The sequence below is a fragment of the Tamandua tetradactyla genome, chromosome 3 (genome assembly GCF_023851605.1).
Source record: "Tamandua tetradactyla isolate mTamTet1 chromosome 3, mTamTet1.pri, whole genome shotgun sequence".
Lineage (NCBI taxonomy): Eukaryota > Metazoa > Chordata > Mammalia > Pilosa > Myrmecophagidae > Tamandua > Tamandua tetradactyla.
Window position 1 is genome coordinate 103,450,754 of NC_135329.1, and position 17,426 is coordinate 103,468,179.

Sequence of the window (17,426 nt, forward strand, 5' to 3'; positions counted from 1 at the left end):
CTGCTCACTGTATCTTTGGTTTTCTCTCTTCCGTATTAGCAGCTAATAATAGTTTGGCGCTATCACCTCTATCACGGAACTCCCCCCCCCCGACTAATTCTGAAATTCCTAATATAATTGGTTACCACAAACTCAAAATAGAACCAAAAGTTACCAGGAAAAACCAAATAACCAGACTTGTTAAATCAGGGCCCTGGCTTTTATGTAAACTACACAGTAAATAGTCTCACCGTTCTTGAAGAAAGACTGTGATGTTTCTACTTTCAAGGACCCTGTCATTGCATCCAGCTACCAGGATAATGTAGGCTAATCTCCCTGTTTTAAGGCCAGCTGTGTAGCAACCGTAATTCCATCTGATCACTTACTTCCCCTTTGCCGCATAGCGTAGGTTCTAGGGGACCATTATTTTGACCGCCACAACTGACTTGTTCCTTTTCATGTAATTAATTATTGCCAAGGTATATTCCAAAAAGGTTAACACATATACTAGAGAGATAGATGTATTTTCAACTGAGTAAGGGGAAACAACGAGGCAAGGAGAAAACAAGAGTAGATCAAGAGTGAGGATTTTACAGAGAATATCTACCCTGGAGTTCAATTTCTTTCCTGCAGGTGGACGGTGATTTTGGCTACAAGCTTTTCCTGGCAGCTCTGTGGAAGAGGGAAACACTGTCAGTGATGTTGCACTGTGTCAATCTAGCAAAGTTACAACCTATTGTTCAGATGCCAAAATGAATATTTTTGATAGTAAAATGCAAAAGTTTTTTTCTCGAGGTCCTCCTGGAGACATGTAAGGTAATAGGAAAACTTTTGACATGTTTATGGTAAACCTAGTGATGTGTTTCCCTGGACCCTTTCTTAACTGTTCTCTAGTTTCGGTTCAGTATGTAATGGTTTGATTTCTTCTAAGACATGAGCTCCAGGTACAGGGTCAGGCCAAATCCAGGGATGTGCTTTGGAATATCTAGAGCAGCCATTTCCAGCTGGTGGCTTTCTCCCCCCACCCCCCACCACCCCCCGACCCCTCACCGGGATCCTTTTTTCTTTTTTTTGCCCATAAATGTTTCCCTATCACAAGAGAGATTATTCCCTCCTTCCATTCCTTTTACCTATTGCAGCTATAATATTTTCTCTTTTAGCTTCTTGGATGTCAAAGATGTTCATACTTAACATGAGAATATAGCTAACCCTAAATTTTAATATTTTTTTTTTACAATTTCTCCTTCTTCTTGTAACCTCTAATGTTTTTTATAGCTACACATTTGCTATTTTTAGTCATCTGTTGTAAGTGATATCACACCATTTTTGTCCTTATGTATCTAGCTTATTTCACCGAGCATGTTTTCCATATTGCAGCATGTTTTTTTGTTTGTTTGTTTGTTTTTATTAATTAAAAAAATTAACTAACACAACATTTAGAAATCATTCCATTCTACATATACAATCAGTAATTCTTAATATCATCACATAGATGCATATTCATCATTTCTTAGTACATTTGCAGCATGTTTTATAACCTCATTTTTACTTTGGTCATATAATATTCCATCGTGTGTACATATTGCATTTTGTTTATCCATTCATTTATTGCTACATACTTGGGTTATTTCTAGCATTTGTTATTGTGAATAAGTCTAGCTGTAAACATTGGATAGAAATAGCTGTTTGTAACCCTGTTTTCACTGTCTTTGGGGAATGTACCTAGAAGTGGGATTGCCATCTAATGGTATCTTTATATTTTTCTTTTTGAGTAACCACATACTGCTTTCCATATTGGTTGTATCATTTTACATTCCCACCAATAATGCACCAGAGTTTCAATTTCTCTGCATCAATTTCTTTCCTGGAGGTGAATGGTTATTTTGGCTCCAGTCTTTTCCTCAAGCTTTTCTCTAACACTTATCCCCCTTTCTCTGCCTACCTTCACCCTTTTTTTAAAAAAAACAAATATATTAGTTATCCTCATGGGCATGAAGTATCATCTTACTGTGGTTTAAATTTGCATTTCCCTAATGGCTAGTGATGTTGAGCACATTTTCATGTGTTTATCCGCCATTTGTTTATCTTCTTTGGGGAAATGTCTATGCAAGTCCTTTGCTCATTTTTAATTGGGTTGTTTGTCTTTTTCTTGTTGCATTGTAGGCATTCCCCAGGATTCCTGAGGGTGCCCTGGAGCTTACATTCTGAATGACGGTGATATGTGTTTTACCTTTTTGACTTTTGAAAGTTACCAACTAAGTATTCATATATATATATATATATATATACACATATACACACACACACACACACATGATCCCCTTTTAAAATGGAGCAGTTTGAAAGCCTGCAGGCCTTCATTAAGAGAGAGGGCCAGGCAGTTAGTGGCAGGCGGAAGGAGCCTAGTGATTGCGAGGTTTTTGACCATTATATATTATGATAAAATATTTATTTATATCCTTAATGGACTGTTGGTTAAAGACAGGATGCATTAGGAATGCTTAGGTCAAATTATAAATTATTGAGGATTATATTGAGATTTCTGCCAATTTTCCTCCAGATTATCTTCCCTCTAGCCAAAAGTTGCATTCATCTGATCAAAATTCTTTTTGTATAGCTCTTTCAAATATTTGAAAAGAGAAAATATTATGACTCTTCCAGTCATTTTATCTCTTAATTTATTAGGATTCAAGATTCATACACCTGCAGTGTGTTATTTGTGGAGGAATACTTTCAAAGAACTGCTGGAAACCACCTGTCTTATCCTGATATTTAGAAACAAAACAGAACGATTATATAAAAATAAGTAACATGGGATTTGGAGATGCCAGTTAATCAGACCCTCCTCCTTTCTGGATTCTAAACTAGAGGAAATGGACAGAAAAAGCTAGACCAGGATTCACATACAGTACTGCTTTTCTTAGTGCAAAGCTGAGTTGGGAAATGTGGCACAGGTGCAAGGCCAAAATAAGGCTTCTTCATCTGCCCTAGATGGAATCCACATGCCCGGTGGAGGTGGCCGGACAGCCATGGGTGGGGTCTGTGGGCTGCCTCTGCTATGTGACAGAGTGTGCAGCCCCTGTGGCTAGGACACCCAGCAGTCCCACCAAGCTGAGACCCCTGTCTGTCCTCCCCGAGTAGGAGTGTGGGGGCTCCAAAGAAGGAACAGGCATAGCCCCTCTTGGGTTTCTTCCTGGGTAATGGAGCACACGTTCTACATGTAAACATGTCTGTGGGAAATAAGTATGTCTCCTTTTATAAACCAGTTGCTTTCTTGTTGTTGTCGTTAAATCCAGAAATAAGACATCCAAACATTGGGTAATTTCTTGTCTATTTTTGATGTTGTAGCAGGTAAAATTACCACCACACTTTGACTATCCATTTGGTCCCCACACCAAATGTATACTAATAAATATGTAATTTTGGAATTATTTTTGTTTATACAGTTAAATGATGGATATTCCAGACTAAGTGGGCAAAAGGTAATTTATCATTAATCAGTTTGAACCTTAAAGAAGTTACTGAAGTGAATCAACTTCATAAACTTTAATGTCTGGTTTCATAAACAAAGTTTGTTTTTACTTTAACATCACGTCTTTATCATATGTGTAAAAATTAACTCATTAAAAAGTTACTAAGGGGTAGGGTTTGTGTGTGTGTGTGTGTGTGTGTGTGTGTGTATGTGTATGCACGTGCCAGGGAGACTGATTATTTATTACTGTGAAAGGAGCTCATTAGTCACAAAAGGTGGGGCAAAGCTCATTTAGAGGATTGATAGTACATTTAAAGTATCCTTCATAAACGTACTTTCAGCAAAACTTTGAAAGGTTTTCAATGGTCAAGAACTCAAGATAATGTGCCTTGGAAAATATCAGAAGTAGGGCCATTTCCAGAGACTTTAACTATGGATTTACATCCATTTCTGCAAAACTCAGGCACCTGATGAGGATGCTTAACTCAGTTAAAGGCTGTTCCACTCTGAAGTCAAGTGAGAAAGTACTTGTAATTGTTAAAGCAGATCTTCTAAAGTGAGCACTTAAGCAATTATAAACAACGACAGTGTTTCCATTTGCAAAATCTGCCAGAATGCAGTATACCAGAAATGGGATTTATTAACTTACAAGTTATAATTCTAATGCTGTGGAAATGTCCAAATTGAGGCATCAACAAGAAGATACCTTCACTCTAGAAAAGGTGATCACTTCTGGGGTTGTTTGCACATGGCGACATCTGCTGACCCTTGGCTCCTGGGTTTTGTTGCTTTTAGCACCTGGTTCCAGTGGCCTCCTCTCTGAGCTTCTGCCAACTCTCACTCGGCTTCTCCAGGGCGTACTCTGGATTTCATCTGCGAACATCTGTGTCTGCTCTTTGTATTGGCTCTGAGCTCTTTCTCCATGAACTTCTTTAAGGAATCTATTACACTAATTAAGAGCTACCTTGAATGGATAGGGTCACATCTCCATAGCAATAATCTAATCTAAGGCCACGCCCACAATTGGGTGTGTTACATCTCCATGGAAACATCCTAATCAAAATAACCCACCTCACAACAGGTTTGCACCCACAAGACTGGATTAGGATTAAAGAACATGGCTTTTCTGGGGTATACAACAGTTTCAAACCAGCACAAACAGTAACAACAAAAACTCAGTAAATGTTCCTATGATGTCCAACTTTGAGCAGAGCAGAGTATATGCTGGATAGCTGTAGAAGGCGATTTGCTGTATGGAGTTATTTGCTATTTCAAAGTTATAAGTGGGAAGACATGTATCCAAATTGACTTTCGTTTTAGCATAATGGATGAGAAATCTTTCTTGTCAGCAATTAGAAAAGAGGCCATGTTAGCGATCTGATGCTAGACACCACTAGTTCACAATGATAGAACCGTGCCATCTGCACATAAAATTATCAGCTTTCTGTTGCCAGTAGGACATGCCTCCAGCTTATTGAGAAAGTAATACCAAATCATTAAATTCTGTGATAATATTAAAAGGAGGAGAATTGTGCCATATTCTCTCTCCCCTCTAGAAATTAGTATCTGGTCCTGCCCCAACTTTTACTGTCCTGGATAAGAGGACTGCTCCTTAAACTCTAATGTGCAAACAAATAATGGGGGGGGGGGAGGGGGGAGCTTATAAAAAATGCCAACTCTAATTCAATTGGTCTGGGACTGGGCATGAGATTCTGCCTTTCTGACGGCGTACCAGTCCACGGACCACATTTTGAGTAGGAAGGTTGTAGAGGTGCTGGTTACTAGAAGCATTGGGCAAAATTGAGGCCATTAGATTAGCTTCAAATAAATTTCTCACTTTAGAAGCCAAATGCCAAAGAAAGGTTAATAATGATGTAACAGTCAGTATTATTCTCAGCGAATTCCTCTGCAAGGCAGTGATGGTACCACAGGGCTCTGTAGCAGACGGGCTGTTGCTTGGGTGGCTGGCTTCTCGGATAGAGCTTTGGCCTGTGAAGGCTAGCTTTGTGTCTCCTTTAGGAGAAAAGCACCACGCTTACAAATAGATCATCTAGTAAGCCAGTAGACCCACGTTTGTAGAAAGCAGAAAGCTTATTATTTTAAATGATGGGATAGAACACAATTTAACCCCACTAGATAGGGACCCATTCATTGACCAAAGGAACATCTTTCCGAGGATGTGATAAAGCTCCTGGGGAGCTTAAAACGAACAATATTCCTGCTTAGCCAACATCAGATAAAGTAAACCGAAATCTTTGGGGGTGAGGCCTGGGCACCTGTACTTTTTATAAAAAGTACCTCAATTGATTCTTGGGTGCATCCATTTAAAAACTCTTGTATAGGGCGGGCCACGGTGGCTCAGTGGCAGAGTTCTTGCCTGCGAGGCCAGAGACCTGGGTTCAGTTCCTGGGTGCCTGCCCATACATAAAAAACAAAACCAAAGATTAAAAAAAAAATACAAAAAACTCTAAGTGTAAGTAGTTCTGGCTTGTGACCAGATCCCCGTAAGGCTGACCCCAGATATTTATAGTATTTGGGAGAAATGAGCTTGGTTTATAAATTGGGGAACAAGTAAACCTTCAATCTGCATCTGACTTAGAGTTCTTTCCTAAGGAAATTCAGACCTTGGCCATTTATAACCCAGGATCTGCCAAGGCTTGGGGCTGTGTGCTCCAGACACATGTGCTGTTGTGTCATTGTAGAAGTGAGAGAAACTCATTATCAGGTTTAAATTTGATAAGCCTCTGTGTGACCACTTCAGATTTGTGTATGTGTGTGTGTGCATGCGCATGCATCTTCTCACTCAGCTAGTTTAAAAAAAAATCTTGACTTAATGGTCTTTCTCAAATCAAGTGTTTGGAGGGCTGTTCCATTTCTGCAGACAGTGCAGCTGGAACATTATAGGAGAACCCAGCACCAACCTCACTTCCTTCCCAGGTAGGGAGGGTGTCCTGGGCTGGGGGTGGTGGGGCTTGAGGATCTTGTTCCTCATTCTGTTGAGGGCACTTCCCCACTTTTATGAAATACTTGTTATGAAATTTAGGCTACCTTATTCTTTATTACTAGGGCCATTTGGGGCCTATTAGCATTCACTGGTGATTTCTAGATGTGGGGGTTTGCCTAAGCCTGATCCTCAGAGAAAACGGGGTAGTTGATATCTGTAAAATTCCTACATGCTTGTACTGCCCTTCGGCTCTGAGTGGAGGCAGATCTTGGGAGTTTTTGTTCAGCATCGAGGAGACCTATCTGAGAAATCTATACTTCATGTGCTCCTTTCACAGACGACTACTTTTATCTTTTTAGATGGTCATTATCGACCTGTCGTAATGTGTGTTGATGGTTTTTTGGGTTGAAAGCCTGATGGCAATCCTGCTACTATTGAGACTATCTGATGAAGCATTTTTCCAGATTTGGTCTTCTCAAAGACTTCTTCCCTATTATAGACTAGTGTTTTTGTGGGACACGGCCCCAGGGCCAGTTACTCATTAGTTGGTGGTGGCACAGCCCATCCAGGAATGGGGCTCCTTGGCTAGTGCCAAGACATTGGTGACACTGAAGGACGTGGAAGAAAAGCAGCCTCATGTAGCAGTCAGCTTGGGACTATCAAGTTTATCAGCCCCTTCCTCAGCAATCTGTGCTCCCCACAGCTTTAGCATGGGGCTCTGTGCCTTCTGGCCCTCCTAGCTGGAGAGGGACCTGCTGATACTAATGGACTCCAGATTATCTTTGGTTTGCTTTTCCCTTGCTATGTGATCTAGTACTAGGGGTTGCCCTTTCTCTGGGCATCGTCCTACAGGGTGGTAAAGATCCTGCAGGCTGATGAAGGCAGTGTTTCTCTCCCTTGAGGACATTGGCAGTGGTGGGAGACATTTTAGATGGTCAACAACAGGGGGCCAGGGGGTTGTTACTGGCATATAAGAGTTGGAGATAAGGATGGTGCTAAACATCCTACAAGGCACAGGACAGCCCCCATAACAGAGAATTATCTAGCACACATAGTTGATTGTCCTGTGGTTCAGAAATCCTGGATTATGGAGATTTATTTCATTTTTCAGGGAACCTTGCTTTTTCTGCATTGGTTTAGGAAATGTTTTCAGAATTCTCAGGGTTGCTCTGGGAAATTATTGTTGATGGGCAATACTGTCAACTGTGAATAATCTTTGAGTCTCGTGTGTGAAAATCCCAGAACATGTGAAGATCTTTAATTTTAAAAAATATTTCCCACATACCAACCTATTATTAATACTTCATATTAGTGTTATACATTTATTATAATTCATGAAACAACATTATTCACTTGTATTATTAACCCCAGTTCAGTGTCCACAACAGGGTTCACTGTGTTATATGGTCCTGGACTTTATCCTTTAACTTTCATTCTATTAATATGCACAACCCTAAACTTTTCCTCACATACACAATTTAGTGTTGTTAATTGCACTCAATAATATGGTACCATCATGACCATCCATATCCAAACTTTAAAATAAACCTAAACAGAAATTCTGTACAAATTAAGCATCAGCTCCTTATTCTCTACCCCTAATCTGTTTCCCGATAACCTATATTCTAACTCTATGAGTTTGCATGTTCTAATTAGTTCATATCAATTAGATCACACAATATTTATCCTTCTGTTTCAGGCTTATTTCATTCAGCATAATGTCCTCGGGGTTCATCCATGTTGTTGCATGCATCAGGACTTCATTCCTTTCTATAACTAAATAATACTCCATCTTATGTATCACCTATCACATTTTGTTTATCCATTCACTGGTTGATGGACACTTGGATTTCTTCCAACTTTTGATAATTGTAAAAAAAAAACTACTATGGATTTCAGTGTACAAATATCTGTTTGAGTCTGTGTATTCAATTCTTCTGGGTATATACCTAGTAGCAGGATCACCAGGTCATATGACAATTCTAATATTTAGGAGGTCCCATATACCTATATTTTCTTTTGTTGCTTGTGTTTTTATTATAAAGTGTTAAAATTGCCTAACTCCAGATCCTAAAGTTGCTCCCTTAGTTTTTCTTCTTGGGGTTTTTGAGTCCTGGATCTTATATTTAGGTTTTTTTTACCCATTTTGAATTAATTTTTATATGTGACATGAAATAGGGGTCCTCTTTCATTCTTTCACATATGGATATACAGTTCTCCCAGTGCTGTTTGTTGAAGAGAATATTCTTCCACATTTGTTGAAGAAGAAACATTCAATCATTTGTTGAAGAGACTATCCCAATTGAGTTGATTTGACAGCCTTGTCAAAAATCAGTTGAACATTGTTCTAGTTTGCTAGCTGCCAGAATGCAATATACCAGAAGCAGAATGGCTTTTAAAAAGGGGAATTTAGTAAGTTTCTAATTTACAGTTCTAAGGCTGAGAAAATGTCCCAATTAAAACAAGTCTATAGAAATGTTCAATCAAAGGCATCCAGGGAAAGATACCTTGGTTCAAGAAGGCCGATGAAGTTCAGGGTTTCTCTCTGAAGTGAGAAGGCACATGGTGAACAGAGTCAGGGCTTCTCTCTCAGCTGGAAGGGCACATGGTGAACACAGCATCATCTGCTAGCTTTCTCTCCTGGCTTCTGGTTTCATGAAGCTCCCCAGGAGGCATTTTCCTTCTTCATCTCCAAAGGTCACTGGCTCATGGACTCTCGGCTTCATGGTGCTGCAGCATTCTCTGCTCTCTCCGAATATCTCATTCTCTAAGATGTTTCCTCTTTCATAGGACTCCAGTAAACCAATCAAGACCCACTTAAATGGATGGAGACATGTCATCACGTAATCCAGCTTAACAACCACTCTTGATTAAATCACATATCCAGGGAGATGATCTGATTACAGTTTCAAACACACAGTATTGAATAGGGATTATTCTACCTTTATGAAATGGGATTTTGATGAAAACATGGCTTTTCTAGGGTACATACATCCTTTCAAACCAGCACAAACATAGATGTGAGGGTCTATTTCTGAACTCTCAATTCAATTCCATTGGTTGAGATATCTATCTATATGCCAGTATCATGTTGTTTTGACCACTGTAGCTTTGAAGTAAGGTTTAAAGTCAGGATGTGTGAGTTCTCCAAATTCATTCTTCTTTTTCAAAATGGTTTTGGCTATTTAGGCCCCCTTACTGTCCCACATTTGATAATTGGCTTTCCCATTTCTTCAAAGTAGGCTGTTGGAATTTTGATTGAGATTGTGTTAAATCTATATATTGTTTTAGGTAAAATTGACATTTTAATGATATTTAGTCGTCCAGTCAATGAACATGGAATGTCCTTCCATTTATTTAGGTCTTCTTTGATTTATTTTAGCAATGTTGAATAATTTTCTATTTTCAAGTCTTTTACATCCTTGGCTAAATTTATTCTTAGGTATTTACTTCTTTTAGTTGCTGTGGTAAATGGAATTTTTTCCCCTTAATTTCTTTCTCAGTATGTTCAATGCTACAGTATAGAAACACTACTGATTTTTGCATGTTGATCTTATACCCTGCCACTTTGTTGAATTTGTTTATTAGCTCTAGGAGCTTTGTTATAGATTTTTCAGAACTTTCTATAGGATCATGCTATCTGCAAATAGTGCAAGTTTTACTTCTTCCTTTCCAATTTAGATCCTTCCTTCCTTCCTTCCTTCCTTCCTTCCTTCCTTCCTTCCTTCCTTCCTTCCTTCCTTCCTTCCTTCCTTCCTTCCTCCCTCCCTCCCTCCCTCCCTCCCTCCCTCCCTCCGTCTTGCTCTCTTGCTTTCTTTCCATCTTTCTATCTTCCTATCTTTCTTATCTTTCTTTCTCTCTCTCTCTCTCTTTTTTTTTCCTGCCTATTTGTTCAGGCTAGAACTTCCCGTACAGTGTTGACTAACAGTGGCGATAGTGGGTATCCTTGTCATGTTCTAGATCTTAAATGGTTAAATGGAAAACTTTCAGTTTCTCACCATTGAGTATGATGATAGCTGTAGGTTTTTCATATGTCCCCTTTATCATGTTGATGTTTCCTTGAATTCCTATTTTTCAAAGTGTTTTGATTAAGAAAGGTTACTGAATTTTGTCACGCCTTTTCTGTGTCAATTTTTTCCCCTTTGTTTTGTTAATGTGGTATATTACATTAATGGGTTTTCTTATGTCAAACCATTCATGCATACCTGGGATAAAACCCACTCAATCCTGGTGTATAATTCTTTTAATGCTATTCAATTTGATTTGCATGTATTTTGTTGAGGATTTTTGCATTTATATTTATAAGAAAAATTGGGCTGTAGTTTTCTTCTCTTTTAATATCTTTATCTGGCTTTGGTGTTGTGATGTTGGCCTCATAGAATGAGTTAGATCGTCTCCTCTTTGATTTTTTGGAAGAGTTTGAACAGCATTGATATTAATTACTTTTTGAATGATTGGTAGACGTCTCCTGTGAAGACTTCTGTCTGTTTTTTTTTTTTTTTTATTCTTAATTCGGAGGGTTTTGATGACTGAGTCAATCTCTTTACTTGTTATTAGTCTGTTCAATCTTCTATTTCTTCTAGGGTCAGTATAGATTGTTCGTGTGTTTCCAGAAATTTGTCCATTTCAACTAGATTCTCTAATTTGTTGTCATGCAGTTGTTTGTACTATCCTCTTATTATTATTTTTGTTTTGTGTAGTCAGCAGTAATGTGCCCCCCACCCCCACCCCCATGCCACCATCCCGTTCTAGTTTGCAAGCTGCCCGAATGTGATATACCAGAACTGGAACAGCTTTTAAAAAGGGGAATTTAATAAGTTAGAAGTTTACAGCTCTAAGGAAGTGAAAGTGTCCAAATGAAGGGACCAACAAGAGGTTACCTTCACTCAAGAAATGTCAGTGGGTCTCCAACACCTCTGTTACCTGGGAAGTCACGTGACTGGCATCTGCTGGTCCCTTGCTCCGGGGCTCTGTTGCTTTCAGCCTCTGTCCTTGTGGGGGCTCCTCATTTTGCTTCTCTGGGGCTGGCTTTCATCTCTTGAATTCCCTTGGCTCTCTCCAGGTTCTGGCTTGCTTAACATCTCATGGCGATGTCTGCTGGGCTCCAAGCATCTCCAGACATCCGTGTCTCTGTTCTCCAAGTGTTGGCATCAGTGTGAGCTCTGATTCGAAGTTTCTGTCAGCTCTGTTGTTTCTGAGGCTTCTGTTGTTCTGGCTCTCTTCCAAATGTTTCCTTTTTAAAAAAGGCCAGTAAGCTAATCAAGACCTGTCTGGAGTGGCTGGAATCACATCTCCATCTACTCAAAAGGCCACACCTACAACTAGGTGTGTCACATCTCCTTGGAGACAGTCCAATCAAAAGTTTCTGGCCTCCCATACTGAGTAAGAGTTAAAAGAAATGGCTGCCTCCACAATAGTGAATCAGGATTAAAACATGGCTTTTCTGGGGGTATATTTTCAAACTGGCACACCCCCTTTCATTTCTGATGTTATTTGCATCTTCCCTTTTTTTTCTTTGTCAGTTTAGCTAAGTGTTTGTCAATTTTATTGTTCTTTTCAAAGAACCAACTGTTGGTTTTGTTAATTCTCTGTTGTTTTTCATTCTCAATTTCATTTACTTCTCTAATCTTTCTTTCCTATTGTTTGCTTTGGAGTTAGTTTGCTGTTCTCTTTTCTAGTTCTTTTAAGTATGCAGTTAGGTCTTTGATTTTAGCTTTCTCTTCTTTTTAAAGAGTTAAGTGTTTAGGGCTATAAGTTTCCCTTTCAGCCCTGTTGTTTTGTTTTGGCATATGTTTTGATATATTGTGTTCTCGTTTTCATTTGTCTCAAGATATTTACTGATTTCCATTGCAGCATCTTCTTGGACCTACTGATTGTTTAAGAGAGTGTTATTTAACTTCCATGTATTTTTTAATTTTCAAATTTTCTGACCATTACTGATTTCCAAATTCATTCCACTATGGTCAGAGAAGATGTTTTATGTAACTTCAATCTTTTGAAATTTACTGAGACTTGTTTTGTGACCCAGCATGTGGTCTATCCTGGAGAATGATCCATGGGCACATAAGAATAATGTATATCCTCCTGTTTTGGGGTGCAGTATTCTGTATATGTCTGTAAGGTCTAGTACATTTATCATATTATTCAAGTTCTGTTTTCTTATTGATTTTCTGTTGAGATGGTCTGTCTATTGAAGAGAATGGTTTATTGAATTCTCCAACTATTATTGTAGAAGTGTCTAATTCTCCCTTCAGTTTTGCCAGTGTTTGCCTCATGCATTTTGGGGTACCGTAGTTAGGTGTATAAATATTTACGGTTTTTATTTCTTCTTGGTTGATTTCCCTTTTATTAATATATACTGTCTGTCTTTGCCTCTTATAACAGGTTTTGATTTAAAGTCTGTTTTGTTTTAGTACAGCTACTCTAGCTCTCTTTTAATTTTTATTTGCATGGAATATCTTTTCCATCCATTCCCTTTTAACCTATTTGTGTCTTTGGGTTTAAGGTGAGTCTCTTGTAAACAACAAGAGTTGTATCGAATTGTTTTTTTAATCTATTCCGCCAATTTGTGTCTTTGAGGGAGTTTAATGCTTTAATATTCAGTCTTATTATTGTAAAGACAGTACTTTCTTCATCCATTTTGTCCTTTGGCTTTTATATGTCATGTTTTTGTCCCTCTTTTTCTTTATTGTAACCTCCTTTACTTTAGAGTTGAACTTTTGGAATGTATTTAACTGATCCCTTTCTGGTATATATTTTAAATACTTTCTTTGTGGTTACTCTGGGGCTTATATTACACAACCTAAATCTATGACCTACTAATTTGAAAAGATACCAACTTAGCTTCAATAGCATATATATTCTCTGTTCCTATATCCCTATTTCACCTTTTTATGTTGTTTTGGCCCCACCTTACTACTTTATATTTTCCACATCCATTACCAGGAAGTGTGCCTTTTTCTTGTTCAATTGTATTCTGATTCTTATAGGAATGAAAGAGTAGAGTTGTGTATTGAGGTTACAGTACTGTTGGCTTGTGCATTCACCCTTTTAGTGCCCCTTCTTATGATCTTCATTTTTTCACATTTCTCCAAGTTACTCTTTCTTGTCTGTGCTTTTTAACATGCAGAACTCCCTTTAGTAAGTTTTGTATAGCAGATCTTTTGCTGATGAACTCTCTCAGTTTCTGTTGATCTGAATATTTTAAATTCTCCTTCATTTTTGAAGAACAGTTTTGCTGGTTAAAAAAAATTTAGTTGACAGTTTTTCCATTTAAGCATTCAAATATATCATACCACTGCCCTCTCGCCTCCGTGCTTTCTAATGAAAATTCAGAACTTAGTCTTGTTTGGTATTCCTTCTAGATGACACATAGCTTTTTTCTTGCTTCTTTCAAGATTTTTTTATATATATATATGACATTTGACATTCTGATTAATATGTGTCTTGGAGTAAGTCTATTAGGATTTATTCTGTTTAGAGTACTTTGGACTTCTTGGGCATGTATATTTCTATCTTTCAAAAGAGTTGGGAAATTTTCAGCCATAATTTCTCCAAATATTGTTTTTGTCCCTTTTCCCCTTCTCTTATTCTGGGATACCTGTGACACATATGTTTGTAAGCTTTGTGCTGTCACTCAAATCACTGGGACTCTGTTTGATTTTTTTTCTATTCTTTCAGTATCTGTTCTTCTGACTGCATGATGTAGATTGTCCTGAATCTGGTTTGCTGTTTCTTTCTTTTGCCTATGCTAATCTGCTATTGTATCCTCCTGCATTTTTATTCTCTACAATAGTGCCTTTCATCCCCATAATTTCTGTTATGTTTCTTTTCTTTTTTTGTATGCTTTGTAGTGGGGATCACATTTCATTCCTTTTCCATGTGAGTAACCCGTTACTACAGCACCATCTGTTGAATTTTTGTTTGTTTGTTTGCTAGTTTGTTTTGTTTTGGGGAAGTGCATGGGCTAGGAATCGAATCTAGGTCTCCTCATGGCAGGCAAGAATTCTACCACTGAACTACCCATGTACTGCCTATTGTGTTTCTTTTTATACTTTCAAATTCTAGTTATTCCAACTTCTGAGTCTCCTCTAAAGTTTTAATTAGTTCCCTGGACTGACCCATATCTTCTAGGGAAGAGAGATTTAGGGAATTTAGGCCTTTTCAGGGATGTCTTACATCAGTTGATGACGTCACTCACTCCACATGTGAAGCTCTTACCTGATCCAAGAGGGACAGCCTCCTTCTCACTGCTTTGTCCACATGTGAGTAATACACATAGCCACGGGGTCAAGTGTGAGCCCTCTATTGGAGATGGTCTTGATATGATGTCCTCAGGTGACAGGTGGGGGAGGAAAGAATAGAGAGTGTAGGCACGAGTTTGTATTCCAGAGATGGGAGCTATTAGACTGTTTACGGTATTTGAAAATCTATTTTGCTGTTGATGAGATGATATGGCAAACCAGACTATACTCAATGGACAGTGTAATCGCAGGTGGGTGGGGTTGGAATGTTTTTATTCCTTGTTGTCTCAGTTTTCCAAGACTACTGTGACACATACCATATAGTAAATTGTACTAAACAACAGGAACTCATCGGCTCACCATTTTGGAGGGTAGGAATGCAAAATCAAGGTGCCTGGAAGACCATGCTTTCTCTGAAGCCCATGGCATCCTGTTGATGGCTTTCCCGCAATGCTCCATCATGCAGCCATCTGTCTCCTTGCATTCTTCCTAATTGCATCCTCTCCTTATAAGGACTTCAGCCATATTAGATTAAGGCACACCCTGATTCAATTCGGCCTCGTCCAGAAAGTATCTTTGAAGATCCTATTTACAAATGAGCTCACACCCAGAGGATGGGGGGGGGGGGGCGGGTTAGGACTTGAACATGTCTCTGAGAAGGACAAGATCCAATCTACCCTACCTGCCCACACCAAGAATTCAAAGGTAGGATAATAAATGAAAACTCTGGATGTAGAGCTGTCTCAGTTTGATCACTTCAAAGATAAAAGGGACAGGGCTGTTTAATTTCCAGAAGTTGAAAAACCTCCCTAAGAATACGAAAGGTGTTTTGTTTTAGCTTGATATTTTTCAGATAGTGACTCAAAATAAGACTTGTTTATCCAGTTCTAAAAGGAACAGATTGCTTTCTTTTAGAATGTGTTTTTCCCATTTGTATATATATTTTTAAAAAAAGAACTCGCATTCATCAGTGGACCAAGGTCATGGAAGTGAAAAAGAAGGCTCTGCTCATACCTGTTCCAGTATAGCATCACTGTTTGCTCCTAAGTTAACTCAGTACCTAAAATTGGAAGAGTTTCATGGGTATCACAACTGTCAAGTGTTTGGGACTGCTGCTGAGTGGGCCCAGAGATGGTTTTCAGATTGGTGGCACTGGGCCGGTGTGTCTAGGCCATCTGGAAGAGTCATTTCCCTTAAGGCATCATCCCAAGAATGTTGATTTATTTTGGAGAAAGTAGCTGCTTTGCTTGTTCCTCCCTCTTCAGCTTCTCCTTTTACAACAGGAAATAGCCATATTTAAAGCAAGACTCTCCCTTCACCCCACCCATCCATTTGCTTTTCTTATACCAATAATTCCATGAATGTTTGTTTTTTTCTCATCATCTGTTGATTCTCCCAGTCCTGTGAGATTGGTAGGACATAGCATTATACCCTCCCAGCTTCTTGACGTCTCTTGACGGTGGCTTCCGATTTGTGTTTCACTTTTATAGGTCTCTGCCATTCTGAGTTTCTGTGGGATGCTGGTAGACGCAGCGTGGTTTGGCAGAGACTGTGAGACCTGTGGATGGCAGGATCTGGGTTTGAGTGGGGTTACTTGTTCACTTTTGTCTGTAGCTGGGAGATGGAGCAGGTTCTCCGTATCTTCCTCTGTGAATCGAGGGTTTGGACTTGGTTATTATTTTTCTAAGCAAAATCTCATGTAATATTCCAGTCTGTATAAGGGTATTGCATGTGTTTTAATTGATCTTATTTCCTTTTCAAGTTGGTTGTTAAGGCCACTGAGCTGCCTTGGCGAGCCCAGAATTGGAAATTTGGTCAAAAGGCATGCAGCTGTTTCCAGATTAACACTCAGATTGTTTCTGTACCAGGCTTTGATGGTGCAGGAGTGGAAGCTCGCGTTCACCCTGAGTACAAATGATAATGGCTACTATTTTTAAAAACAATTGTCCCAGCACTCTGAAGTTGATCTTAATGTAATTGATACAAAGGCTGGACAGAGACTCAGTAAGGAATTGTTTCAAAGTTGGATCATTAACATGATCTAATGACTGCCAGTATTTCTTATAAATATGAAAATTGGACAAAAAGCCCCAGAAGCTTGCCATCTATAACTGACTCTCACCTGGCCTTTAATTATGCTATAGTCTAGGTAGTCTCTGTCCTGCAGTGTTGTAGCAATAATTATGTTGACCTGAATTTAAACAAACAAAAGCAATTTATAACTTCTCTTACTAAAAAAAAAGCAATTATGACAATTGGCAAGTATCAATTTCCTGACCAACGACATTGATGTATGAAGTTTGAACTCGGTGGACAGAGGTAGCCAGGGAAGTTTTTTTTGAGTCTGTACATTACAAGTTGATGCATATACTGATAAATCTTCAGTGTCTTAGAATTTGGTATGAGCAACACCAACTCGCATTCACCACTGGTGGGAATGCCAAGTGGTCCAGACAGCTTGGAAGTTTCTTACACAGCTAAATGTAGGTTTACCATATTATCCAGCAACTGTGCTCCTAGATTTTTAACCTAAAGTAGATGACCTCTTAGGTCCACACAAAAACATGCCCACGAGTGTCTATAGCACCTTCATTTATAATTGTGAAAAACTGGAAGCAAGCAAGATGTCCTTCCATAGGTGAATAGATAAATAAATGGTGGCACATCCATGTAGGGGGTTATTTATTTGGTGATATCCAGTCATGAAGGAACATGGAGCAAGCAACCTTAAATGCATGCTGCTAAGTGAAAGAAGGCAGACTGAAAAGGTTACATAATGTGTCTTTCT

The 17,426-nt window shown here is 38.8% G+C and overlaps 1 protein-coding gene across 8 annotated transcripts in view; it reads left to right on the forward strand.

The window, feature by feature from the left end:
* The window catches only part of MGAT5 (alpha-1,6-mannosylglycoprotein 6-beta-N-acetylglucosaminyltransferase), a 376,908-nt gene that overhangs the window by 127,558 nt on the left and 231,924 nt on the right, over positions 1-17,426 (forward strand). For 2 of the 8 annotated variants that reach the window (XM_077153611.1, XM_077153613.1), the window contains exon 3: positions 2,143-2,193. The exons of the other annotated variants lie outside the window; for them this stretch is intronic. The gene's annotated coding sequence lies outside the window, so the exon portion shown is untranslated. The remainder of the gene's footprint in view (positions 1-2,142; positions 2,194-17,426) is intronic. 8 annotated transcript variants of the gene reach the window in all.